The sequence below is a fragment of the Alligator sinensis genome, unplaced genomic scaffold (assembly GCF_000455745.1).
Source record: "Alligator sinensis unplaced genomic scaffold, ASM45574v1 scaffold187_1, whole genome shotgun sequence".
NCBI classification, from domain to species: Eukaryota; Metazoa; Chordata; order Crocodylia; family Alligatoridae; genus Alligator; species Alligator sinensis.
This window is the reverse complement of record NW_005841861.1, coordinates 4,445,608-4,458,381: the sequence shown is the minus strand read 5'-3', so window position 1 is coordinate 4,458,381 and position 12,774 is coordinate 4,445,608. Positions and strand designations below refer to the sequence as shown.

General features: G+C 41.7%; 1 long non-coding RNA gene across 1 annotated transcript in view; it reads right to left on the bottom strand.

Annotated features, from left to right (window-relative positions):
- Positions 1-782: 782 nt before the first annotated feature.
- Positions 783-12,774, bottom strand: part of LOC112551951 — a 19,341-nt gene continuing 7,349 nt past the window's right edge. The window contains exons 2-4 of the long non-coding RNA XR_003096295.1: positions 2,616-2,708; positions 1,846-1,910; positions 783-1,032 (exon numbers count right to left, since the gene is read on the bottom strand). This is a non-coding gene — a long non-coding RNA (uncharacterized LOC112551951). The remainder of the gene's footprint in view (positions 1,033-1,845; positions 1,911-2,615; positions 2,709-12,774) is intronic.

The following is a 12,774-nucleotide window of genomic DNA, read 5'->3' as shown; positions in this document are numbered from 1 at the left end:
TTTAGCTTTTATGGTCTCCGAGAGCTGCCTCAGGAGCCCCGAATCTATTTCTTCCCCTTGGTGTGGGGGTCTGTAGCAGACCCCTAGCACCAAATCCCTTTCTCCTTGCCCCCCATGTAGCCTAACCCACAATCCTTCTACTTCCTCATCCTTCGATTCCGTCTTGATGAGGGTTGATGTATATTGCTCATTGACATACAGCACAACCCTTCCCCCTTTTTTCCCCACCCTGTCCTTTCTGTACAATCTGTAACCCTCAATATGTACCGCCCAGTCGTGGGACGAATCCCACCAGGTTTCCGTTAGCCCTACTAAGTCATAGGTGTTTTGTGCAAGCAGGAGCGCTAGTTCATCCTGCTTGTTTCCCATGCTCCTAGCATTAGTATATAGGCACTTGAGCCCTGCGACTGGTGCCTTTGCTGCCCCCCCGCTCCGAGTCCCAAGGGGCCCTTTGTTTCTTACCTTCTCGTTTCTTACCTGTGTCGTAGTGCTGGCCTCCCCATGGCTTTCAGGTTCCCAATGCTCTCTTTCTTCAGGCTGGGCTGTCCTTGTGGGTGCCACATGGTTTGGTGGTCCACAGCTTCCCCCGCCCTCATCTTCACCTCCTCCCGACGAGCCTAGTTTAAAGCCCACCGGAGGAGATCCGCCAACCTAGAAGAAAACACACGCTTACCTTTGAGGGACAGGTGAAGCCCATCCCAACTGAGCATGTCCCTCGTCGTAATGTGCGGGTCGTTGTCCAGGAAGCCGAAGCCTGCCTCTAGACACCACTGCCAAAGCCGCCAGTTGGTCTCTCTGATGCAGTTCTCATGCCGTCTTCTGCGTCCGTTCACTGGTAGGATGGAAGAGAATACCACCTGTGCACCGAACTCCTTTCCTTTTAGGAAACTGTCAAGTGGGAAGCGTGTATGTTTGTTGTTAATATCATTCTGTTGGTGTTGCTAAAATTTTGGTTCACTCTAAGCTTTTCAATGCAGCATCATTCATAAGATCGAAAGAAGATGTTGGAAGCGCTGAAAGGACCAAGCCCTCCTGTTGTGTGGATAGCAGGGGTGGAAGAGACAGTGATGTGAAAATCAAAAACTGGCAGAATAAAGAAAGTGGCAGCACAATGCACTTCCATAAAAGAAATGTAAGGGTAAAAATCAAGGTGAACAATCTCTCCTTGTCTAGCCCATCAAAATACATGCACTCCAAAATAAGTGTTCTTTCCAATACCTTATGCCTACATTCAGAATCTTATTGTGTTAAGGCCTCTTTATTGCTCCTCACTATAAGGAGAAACAGCCCCAAAAAGGTATGTGTAAGTTTAATGATTGAGCTGTCTATTTATATAAGACCACTTCTACCCTTGGAAACCTGCAGTCAACTCCCACTGATTTCAGAAATTAGTCCTTGTTCAATAACAGACACTCAAAGTACTCCTTTGCTATTGTATATACTTGTTATGTTGCTGCTACTTTTTTTAATTACAGTTTTTCTGTACCATTTCTTATATGATTGCAGTGAATACAAAAAATATAATAATTTCTTGCTCACAGGAGAAAGGAACATCCTCTTAGTAACTACTAGTTTTATAATTTTTTAATGTTGTTTCACATCCTAAGACACTCCAGAAACTATGGAGATAGTTGAGAAAATGATGATAGGAATTAAACAGTGCACTTGTCTAACTGACTGAAAGGCAAAGGAGCTGATGTTAAAGGAAATTAAGGTCTTCTACAAAACAGTGAAAAATAACAAACACCCTAATATGTTTCCTTTAGCAACCGAAGAATGAGAAACAAACAAACAAGAAATCAAACTTTATTAACATGCAGTAGAATAGTTAAGGATTTAAGGTACCTGAAACAAGAAAACCCTGAAATCTTCAAAGACGTTTGCACTTGACTAGAAGAATGGTAGTCAGACTGAAATCACAATGGAGGTTTTGTTACTGCTGTTACAGTAAGCATTATTCAACTAGATGCTATTTTATCTTGCACTTATTTCCAAGTTTACACTCACAGAAGCAGATGTATGACAAATTCAAGCCAGTTTTATTGTTTTGATCTCAGCAATGATCAAGTATTTACTTTTAAAGTCATATGTGCATGGTTGCATGTGGCTCCTATTGACTTCAATAGAAACTGAGTGAGCTCCCAGGCAGAGAATATGGTCATTTCTTTAGTGAGAGCCTGCAATCTGAAGGTTCCATGTTATATTGATTTGTAAACCACAAAAAATATGCTTTAATAGCATGAGCAGTCTGACTGGAAGCCACAAAAGGATTGAGCTCCAGAGCTGAGACTAAAATTGAAGGTCAAGTTTGGTGATGACATGAATGGGGGTGTAAGTTACAGGTTGGGTGAAAGTTAGAAAATGGATGCAAGTGTCAAGACTGAGTAACTTTTATCAATTTAGCATTTACTGGATGTAATGAACAGACTTGATTTTTCTGTAGGGGAAAAAATATAGTCTTTGAGTTTCCTTACTGTAGACTCTTGTATTTGTGTTTTAGTAACATGTGAAATACACAAGCAGATATGTATCCTCCTTCAGTGTTGCAGGTTTTGGAATAAATGCTCATGTGATAAGCTTAATAACAGTGCTTGGTTCAGACTTGTCCCTAGTACCTGGATTCTTCAGGAACTTGCTTGTGCAGACATCAAGGCTAGGGAAGGACATTAGACACAAACCAGTTTAAGTGATCAGAAACTGGTTTAAACCTGTAACAGAACAGATGTTCAGTGCATGTAAACTGATTTCAAAATGGTAGAAACTGAATTAAGATAGATCTGGATGAATGTAGTATTAGACTTAACTGACTTAGGTTAAACTAGTCTATCAAACTTCTGTCCCGGGTCCCCTCCTGACTCAAGTTAACTCTCAGTTCCCTAGCATCCCAGGATGCTGTGCACCTTCTCTGCAAATCCCCCTCTCAGGGTGGGTAGGCTAGTCTTGGCCCAGCTGAACAGGGCTGGCCCCACCCCCGGGCTGTCATAGAGCTGAGACAGAAAAGCCTCTGTTCTGTAGCCGTGGTCCTGCCTGTGCCCAGCTAGGGAAGTGGGGGAATAGAGCCCCTTCCACAGCCCCAGCCCTGAGCCCTGGTGTGCAAAGGCTCCCCTGCCCCAGGCCTGTGCAAGTCACTGAAGCACAGGTATGGGGGAGGTGAGCCACCAGGCCAGAGCTAGCCCAGATCCCCATAGTGCCTAAGTAGGGGTTCCTCCCAGCCCTCCATGCAGTCTGATGAGAGCCTAGCCCTGTCTCTGCATGTCCTCACTCACAGCCCCCTGGCCTTGCCTGTGCTCTCATTCCTAAGCCACAGTCCTTTGCATCTTTGGGCCATGCTGATGCCCCTCACTCCTAACCTGCCCCCTGCCCTCTCCCTCCCGCCCTGCTGGAGGGGGCCCCCAGCTGCCCCTGTCCTGCTCAGGCCAGAGAGTGGTGGCTGCAGCAGAGCAAGTCCAGCCATGGCACAGGCTCGAGGGAGGAGGTCAGGAGGCCTGTGGTACCCCCCCTGCCCTGGGCTGGGGCTCCCATGCTGTCCCAGCAAGCCTGGTCACAGCCCCTTCCCACCCCACCAAGCAGCATTTCCCAGTTGCCACATTCGTGCACACGCATACACACATACGTCTGGGACCTCACACTTACCTGCATCCAGCTGCTGGGGCTGCTCTCATGACCCTGCCTGGCTGCATGCTGCCTGTGTGTGTGCGCCCTGCCTCCAATCACCCTCCCCCTGCTCCTCCCAGCCCCAAACAGCTCCTTGCAGACTCGCAGCCTGCAAGGGGAAACCTGTGGTTTCCCACATTTTTCTTGGACTCCCTCATGATCCTTTCAACTATTCTTGCGACCCACTTTTGGGTTGTGACCCATGGCTTGAGAAACACTTTTCTAGCTCCTCCTGGTTTTTGGCCTCAGCCACTGCAAGCCTGTGGCTGCCTCTGGGTTTAAACCTGAACATTAGTTCACTTTATTGTAGGTTCAGTCTATGCAGCTTAGAGAAACCTGTGAAGATTGAATCCTTTCAGCCTCAGGCTTTTTGACTGCCTGTACTTAGTCCAAATGTTTACGACAGGCACAGCTCTGGAGCCCAGTATATTGCAGATTGTAAGAATAATGGCATCAGTTATTGCTGTACTTCAAATCTCCCTTATAAGCAGAAGAGTCACAAGAGTTCCTGAGGTTTTCTTGACTTCAGTTGATCTCATCTGAGTATGCTTTGGAAAATCCATTGGGTTTTTTGTTTTTTTTTTGGAAGAAAAGACAAAGGACCAGAGTAATCTGGAAGACATTTTCCTCTGGCTGGTATGCAGCTGGTGCAGAATACTTAGATACTACTAAAGCTGTCTTTTTGCTGAACCAGCTTTCAATGCCCCAAGGATTGGACAAATCTTAATCTTTGTGGCAGAACATTTTCTATTTATTTAATTTTCCCTTCCTCTTCATTCCATGTGGATGCTTATATTCAGTTTGCTGTTTGCTCAGTGGGAAGGTAGCAGAGTTGCTTTCTCAAGCTGTTGTGACACAAGCTGAATAAACAGAACTGGAGAGACTTCTCCCAAATCTTTGCATGGTGGTGATGAAAACTGATGGAATTAGGGCCAGATCCAAACCCCAATTAAGTCAGCAGTTGTCTTATTGATTGGAAGAATAGGGTTCTGAATGACATGCTTGCCAAGCCAAAAATTTTTCCTTTACAAAAATATCAGAAATACTGTCAGATATGATACTATGCCATGTTATTTACTGGATAAGAAACCAAAAAATAATAATGGTTTTGAATGTTAGCTAGGGTTCAAATCCAGCAGTCCTAACTCATGTCTTATTCCATCCTTATTTAAACAGCAAACCAAAGGTTCAGTACAAATGTGAAATTCTAAAGAGAAATGACTGGATAACAGGAGTAAGATTGTGATATTTGCTGAGCTGCTGAGATTTAAGTGGAGGTATTTAGCTGTGGTTGCTGGGCTGGAAAATCGCATTGTGCATTTATAGTTGCTCTAGCATAGATCTCCTAATGTGTGCCTGCAAAATATATACAAGATTCTGTTTTTTTTTGTTTGTGTTATTCTTTTCTCAAAGGACATTTGGTAAGTGTATGGGTACTTCATTTGTATGTGATGTAAACTGAATTAATGGAGATGCCAAGTAGTGCTATTCTACTCTGAAAATGGCTGTTGGGTTTTAAATTTGTCCTGGTCCAGGAAGATAATCACACTGTGGAATTTGATATATATTGTCTGGGATTTGGAACGGTAGAAGTGGTTTGTTTGTTTGCTTTGTTTTTGTTTTTTGATTTGTTTTGTTTTGTTATGCTTCTTTGCCTGTGTTAAAGACTTTGTGTGCCACACTGCACATTGCACAAGTGTTCTTGGTTCCAAACAGAGTTTGGTCGTGCATTTAAGATTCAGTTAAAAAACCTGTCGAAGATGTGTGAATCAGAGTGCGCTCCTGCTCTGGCTTGAAGAATTGTGCTGGATTTGCAGTGCTAACGGGAGGGCAAAGGTTATATCCTTAATTTTATAAGTGAACCACAAACTTTGCTGACAAAGGACTAGCAATTCTTGTGCAATTCCAGTGAGTGGAGTTTAGGAGATTGATTGTTTTGGCATATCTGAATCTCAAAACATTTTGTTCTTCAGAGAAATCCCTTTGCACTCGGCATCACCACTTGTACCTTCTTCTGAAGTAAGGATCAGAGGGAGATGATGAATTGACAACCAATGGCATGCTTCCATGAGAAAGTTGCACTGGTTTAATGTAATGAAGGATTTTAAATAAACTTAGTGAAACGGTTTCAACAAAATCTTTTGTAACTACTACCAAAATCAAACTAGGATTGCTTTAGCTTAGTTTAAATCAATTAGGACTCAGTTAAGCTAAAATAAAATAAGGCATTTTTTCTTGCACTGAAGTAGTTGTTGTCAAGGGGTCTGTACAGGTTTAAAAACTGATTTAAATGAAACCAGTGCATGAGATCCCATTGGGATCAGTCATTATCTAGGAATCCCATCAAGGCTTGTGAAGGAAGTATCCAAAATGAGCAATTGGAATATGATAAACAGTGGACCATATAAATGATTATTACAGGATAGCTTAAAGGACCTGAGAACTAGTTGCCTTTTTAAAAATAAAACTTCTTATTTTTACAAAAACAAAATATTCCAAATGAATATTTTGTTCACAATTTTCATTTTTGTCATATTTTTCTCCAGTTTTTTCTAATAGAAAAACCAAAATATTTTCATGAGAGCATTTGAAAACCACTTTAAAAATATTTTCCATGAAAACAATTGACATTTTTTGGTAGGATAATTGTATAGTGGTATCAGTATGATTATATTGTTTTTTTACTTGTCAGTTGACATGTTGACATGTATGGAGATTTTGTCTTGGTTAAAAAATTAGATATCTCTTATTGGATCAACTGCATGGTTAGAAAGATTTTTAGACAATTTTGGGGGCACAAAGGTTACATCTGCCACTGGTACTTTGTGCTCAACACTTTGTCTAAAATCTCTTAACCATGTAGTAGGTCCAGGAAAGGATACATTCCCATCAAACAATTTCTTGCCTCTTGCATATTTCCTGCATCATAATGGCTACAACATCACTCCAACGCTACCAGTAATGTTAAGACATTTGCACCTGACAGAGTTTGCCTTTGAAAGGGAGAGGACTGCAATATAGCATTTATGTGACTTTAGAGAAGCTAACTGGAGAGAGCAGAGAATGGAGTGTGTGGTTTTTTTGTTTTCCTTCTTTTCCCCTTGTTGAACAAGCAGGAAAACAATGAGTGCCTAATCAAAGCAACCATTAATCAGTTCATCAGTTCTCTTGTTCTCTCTGAATTACAACAAAGACATTATTCACAGGGGTAGAGATTCTTATATGACATGACGTGCGCTAATGATGAAGAATCACAGGAGTCTATTTAGTCCAGCACTCGCTAAGAAATTAGAGCAGAAGAAAGAAAATGATAATATTAGTAAAGGTTTTCTGTTTCCTGCATTGCAGAGCTTCTAACTTGAATCTTTTCTAGTCACAACTCCTATTTGGTACTGATTTTAAAGAAACAGTATCTTGGCAGTTTTTTTGTAACACCTTGTGGGTTAGTCGGAGAACTGCCAGATGTATACATTGTGAATTACATTGGAATAAATCCTGTTTCACCTTTGATTACTATCAATGCACCATTGTAGAAAAAACGCCAATACTGAGTGTCTGTTGCTAGAGGAAGAGGCTTCTCAGTTTTTCAGCCCAGTGCCCTAGTCATTAAGGCACTTATCCCAGTGGTCCAATAAAGGATGGTTCTAGACCTCTCCCACTCAGAGTAGGTTTGAACCCATGTCTCTTGCTTCCCAGAACTGTGCAGGCTCGCTCTAGAAGCTGGACCACTGCACCTTGCATTTAAAATCCCATGGATAAGGAGCACTGCCTCATTAGGGTCGGGCCCTGAGGGCAGACTGGGTAGTGCCTAGCCTCTGGCCTGGTGGCTAGATCACTTTGGGAAGCAGGAGATGCTGATTTAAATATCCTCAGTATGAAAGGGGCCTACAGCCTAGGTCTCTTGTTCCCTGGGCAAGTATGGTAGTCCCCAAATTGTTGGGCTATAAGGTTGGGAGGGTCCTATTCCTGACTCCAGCAGGCAGGGGTGTATGCTGATCCTATTCTGCACCAGGTGAAAATAGAATCCAGAAAGTGTGTTAGAGCCAAAAATCACAGTTACTTTGCTGTATCAGGGCCACTTAGGAATGTGAAGGTGAAATAGGATTTAGCTCATTGGGTATACATAGTTTCCCCCCTTCTGGTTAAAAGGAAACCTCAATCAATTGTTCTGCTTGCTGGAAGGCTCAGGACTTTTAGGTGGAATGGCACAGCAGGTTGAAACAGGTAGAAAGTTACCTACTGAATCTCAATTCTCTTAACCAAGGAAGAAGGGATTCTGTTTTGGCAAGCTGCCCAGATTTGCTTGAACTGTGCTTCCCCATGCAAATCGCAGAACATGCCATGCAACTTGTATAAATCTGCATTAAGAGCTCTATCAGCAGAAGCTCATTAGGTTTGGGTTGGTTCAGTGCTTGCTAAACTTCAAGAAACAAATTAGGGCCTGATGCTGCAGGCTATAATTCATTAAGTGGCAATTTTTCTCACTAACCCAATACTCTCACTGGTGTTGGGGACTTCTGTGCCGCTGAAACAGCTGCCTTTTTGAATGATATTCACAGTGAAAATCCTGATTCCTTGTGACCATTAGGGGCAGGGGGATATTTTTCCCCTACAAACGATGCAGAATGAGCAGATAAAGCCCTTACGAAATAATAAACGTTACCATAACTTATATATGTAATCAGTGTATAAACCACAATTTATATTCTACCTTTCAAATAACATGCAAAATTTACCAAAGGTATCAATGGAAGATCAACTGAGGCATGATGTGATGTCATGATCTTAAATTTACGTCCATTTGCGTGGACCAGAATCAAAATTGAAGTGTGGCCCTCACTAATGAGTTTGACATTGATTTGAAAACTAGGAGTTGTCAGGATAATGGTGGGCAATGAAGCCTTAATTCTGCTCCCATCATAGACATATATATTATGATAGCAGTGTTAATTATGTGCATGTGCTATTTTTCAACAGATTGTTTGCTTTGTTCAGTGCAGAGGTTAAAATACATGGGGGGAGAATTAAGATTGTATGGACAATCATCCATTTGGCATTACCTAATGTTCACGTGTTTCACTTTTTAATTAGTTTGTTTTTAGGAAGCAATATTGATAATTGTCACTTAAGAACATAGCATAATCCAGTTATTTTATGTTAAGCAGATCAAATCTGCTACAACTTGAAGACATTATCTTATAGTGACTAAGAAGTATTATGAATAGAACTGACATGTTGGTGAGATAAAATGTATCCCATATTCATTTTGTTTTTCTAGTAATAGTACAAAATGAAATTATATATAGCACTGCTTAGAATTCAAGTATCATTAAAATTATAGGTGTTCCGCATGATTCGCGTGGATGCCAAGGACTAAGAACCACATGACCATTGGCTATAAAGAGTTGCCTGTTCTTGACAGATCTTCTAAAGTCCAGTTTGCTGATTTATTCTGCAGTGTCATAAAACAAGACAGCAGTGACTGACAATTGGATAGTGATAAAATCTCAAAGGAATTCCACAGAAGTTCTAAGCAGGATTTCTGAGGGAAGGAGTATCTACTTGCCATGGCTAATGTATTTCAGTTTATGAAAAATGGAATTCATATCAAGTTTTTATGTGCTTCAGGGTAAACTAATCCATGACCTAAGAAATGAGAGCACAAAGAATAATGTATGCACATTCATGAAACACTGAACCTTCGCACTTGGCTGTCTTGTGATCAGAGACAGTACTGTTGATGGGGCACCAAAATGTCAGTAAAGGCCATTTGTCCACCATCTCCTAGCCACCACTGGTCTTTTAAATAGAAAACACAAGGTAACATCAAACTTAAAACAAAACAGCCTGCCTAATGCACCCTAAGCCAAAAGAATGAGACACAAACAGTGGACTATCGGTGATACTCTTGCTCACATATGGGGCAGGTAATTACATGAAGACAGTGGGATGACTTGTTATTCATTCAGCATGCATATAAGGGGCTCACAATCTGGCCCTATGGTATTATGGAAGAAAAATAAATCCTTTAAATATAATAATCCTTCCCCAAGTAAAACCTGGCCTCAGCTCTCCAGAATAAATACAGCAGGCATTGCCACAGGATTAGCATGTGACAAAGAACCAGACATCCTCTGAGATGTAAGTCAGTCTGCGGTTAGCTGAGAGAATGAGTGTTGAAGGAAAGCTGGACTGAGTGCTTGATTAGGAGTAGGCAGTCAGTTAGGAAAGGATCACTGAAAAGGCTGGATGCCTGGGAAGGAAAGTTATGGCAGTTTGGACAAGTAAACTGTTTAGTAGAGGATGGATGGGGGTGGCCTCTGCTGTTAAAATGGATTTACCTAAAGCCCACCAGGAGGGTGAAAGATGGCTTTGAAGAGAACAGACCTAGGAATTTAATATCCTCCAACTACCTGAAGGGGATTCCAAAAAGGATGGAGCTAAACTGTTCTCAGTGGTGGCAGATGACAGGACAAGGAGCAGTGGTCTCAAGTTGCAGCAAGGAAATTTTGGACTAGGTATTAGGAAATTCTTTCTCACTAGGAGGGTAGTAAGGCACTGGAACAGGTTACCCAGAAAGGTGGTGCAATCTCCATCCTTAAAGGTTTTTAAGACCTGGCTAGACAAAGCCTTGGCTGGGAATGGTCCTGCTTTGAGCAGGGAGTTGGATGAGATGACCTCCTGAGGTCCTTCCAACCCCAACTTTCTATAATTCTATGATTTAGCTTAATTCTGGAAGGACTGAGTTCTTGACTTAGCTGGAGCGTTAAGCCACCTTGAAACTAGTAAAGCATCCAAACAGGATAAAATCACCCTAGGAGCCTGGAGTTCAGTGAAAGAATGCTTAGAGAGGAAAGTTAGGCAGTGGATAATCCAATACCAGACTACATAAACCCTTGCTAGCTTTATATCAATCACAGCATAGACATTAACCCTTAAAATATCCTTGCAAAGCAGGTGGGTCAGTATTATTATTCTGTTCTGCAGATGGGCAAAATGAGACCAAAAAATGCAGTGATTTGTCTGTGGTGGCAAAGAGAGAATCCCAGGAAAAAACCTGGGATTAGAATTTGGCCTTCTGACTCGCAACCCTGGGCTCATTCCACCAGACCACACATTCCAGAGAAATAACATGCTAATGAAATAGAGTAAAATAAAAACATACACAGAGTCCCATGAAGAGACACAAACAGTATACATCATACTATAGCTTGCCCAAGGGGAAGGACAGAAGCTGATTCCAATAACTGGCTGAGACAAGGTAATAGACCAGTAAAACTTATGAAGGGCTGTTGGAAATAGGTTAGGCAAGGCAGAAATGGTCTATCACAAACATGGGTATCTGTACTAAAAAAAGCAATGATCCTTCCTTTCCTCTCCTCTCTTTTGCTTTGATTAATTACACATGTATGAGTAACTAAACAGCTACATCAGATGTAATCTCAATAAACTGCTTGACTTAAGAAACATAATAAAATTCTACTTTGTTTGGAAAATTTGCTGGAAGAACTTCAAGTATCTTACTAGTATTGCATGATTAAGCATTTGCATAATAAGAAATACATTTGCCACTCCTTTTCATAAACTCTGTCCTGCAAGGTGTTGGAGCCCTTTCAATTTCTCATCATCACAGTATTTTGGCATTGCAGGTCCCCCAATGCTTGTAATTAGTTACACACAAAAGGGCTTGCATGCTACTATTATGACTGCACTGAGCAAAGCTAAGCAACCCATCTTTCATCATTGTGGTGATCCGCATCATTGAAGTACCAGTGCAGACTGAAAAGATGAAATCCTGACCTGCAGCTTAGACTGAGCAGGTGAAGACCAAACAGAGACTTAGACCTATATCCTTCTGTCTAGCAGAATTCCCAGAGACTTCAGTGAAAGCTAGTAGATTTGATGAGAGTTTTGCTTGACCAAAGACAACAGATTCAAACATTTATTGTGCTGTCTTGATGAAGCACATAATCGTGAAGATGAAAGATCAACAAAACATGCAAATTTAACCCTACACCGTCACTATAAAGGTCAAATGTCACAGCCACTTAATTTCAATGGTTTTGTGGGGAGAACTCAAAGACAGTTAATAAAAATCAGATGTGCAACAAGTTGCATCTCACTAATTGGATTCAACAAAATCTTGGAGTTGCTTTTGCTTGTGTTTCAATGGAATCCATCAATTTGGCTAAAACAGAAACTGTCTCCTCCTAGTTAAGAGCAACAAGTCTGAGATGCACACGATGAAAACTAAAGCCAGTTCAGATTAAGAATGCTGTGAGGGTTTGCACTGACTTAAGTGAGAAGCAAATTTAACTGTGTGTTTGCACTAAATGTGCATGGTGTGTTTGTGCTCTTCAGCTTTCATGTGCCTGTACCAATATCAAAAAAACTTGCTGTTTTAAAAATCTGTAAACACTAATGTGGATTTAGTTTTAGACTTTTTTTAAACAATCTTTAAAATGAGTGACATTTTAGAACAGTATCTATTCCTGAATGCAGAGGCTAGGGTGAATTTGTTCTTGATGACAGAGAATATAATAAGAAAATGTCACCATTGCAGCAGCAGCCACCATGCTGGGATATAGTAATTTATCCCTTGTGGTGTTTAAGCTGTGCCATTAGTATGTGATGTTAAAACTGTGACACAGGAATACAATTACAATGCAAATTGTGTATGTGAGAGAGAGGAGGATTTATGTATAATATGTATGTCTCGGACTGCCAGGGCCGACTTGAGTTACGCTCGTACGTCAGGGCGGGCTGGTGAATGGAGAGGCAGACACAACTTACTGGTTGTAAAAAACTTTACTCACACCGCTTGCAGTCACGACGCAGGCGGTCCGGTCGTCGGAACAACCACACGAGTTGTTCCAGCTGGCGGGGCCCAAGCCAGTTAATCCGTCTGCAATTCGAAGCCGGCGGGGAAAGGGGTACGTCGGGGTTGCGCTCGGTGACGGGAAGAAAGATCGATAGGTGATCAGTCTATCGATCGGCAGCCGCAAGTCAGATAACTTCAGAGGCACTCTGCAGCATGCTCAAAGCTCTTCGACTTGGGCGGAAGTCGCGCAGAATTTTAAACGGCCAGCAAGCCAATTACTAGCCGCCACATGTGAATAA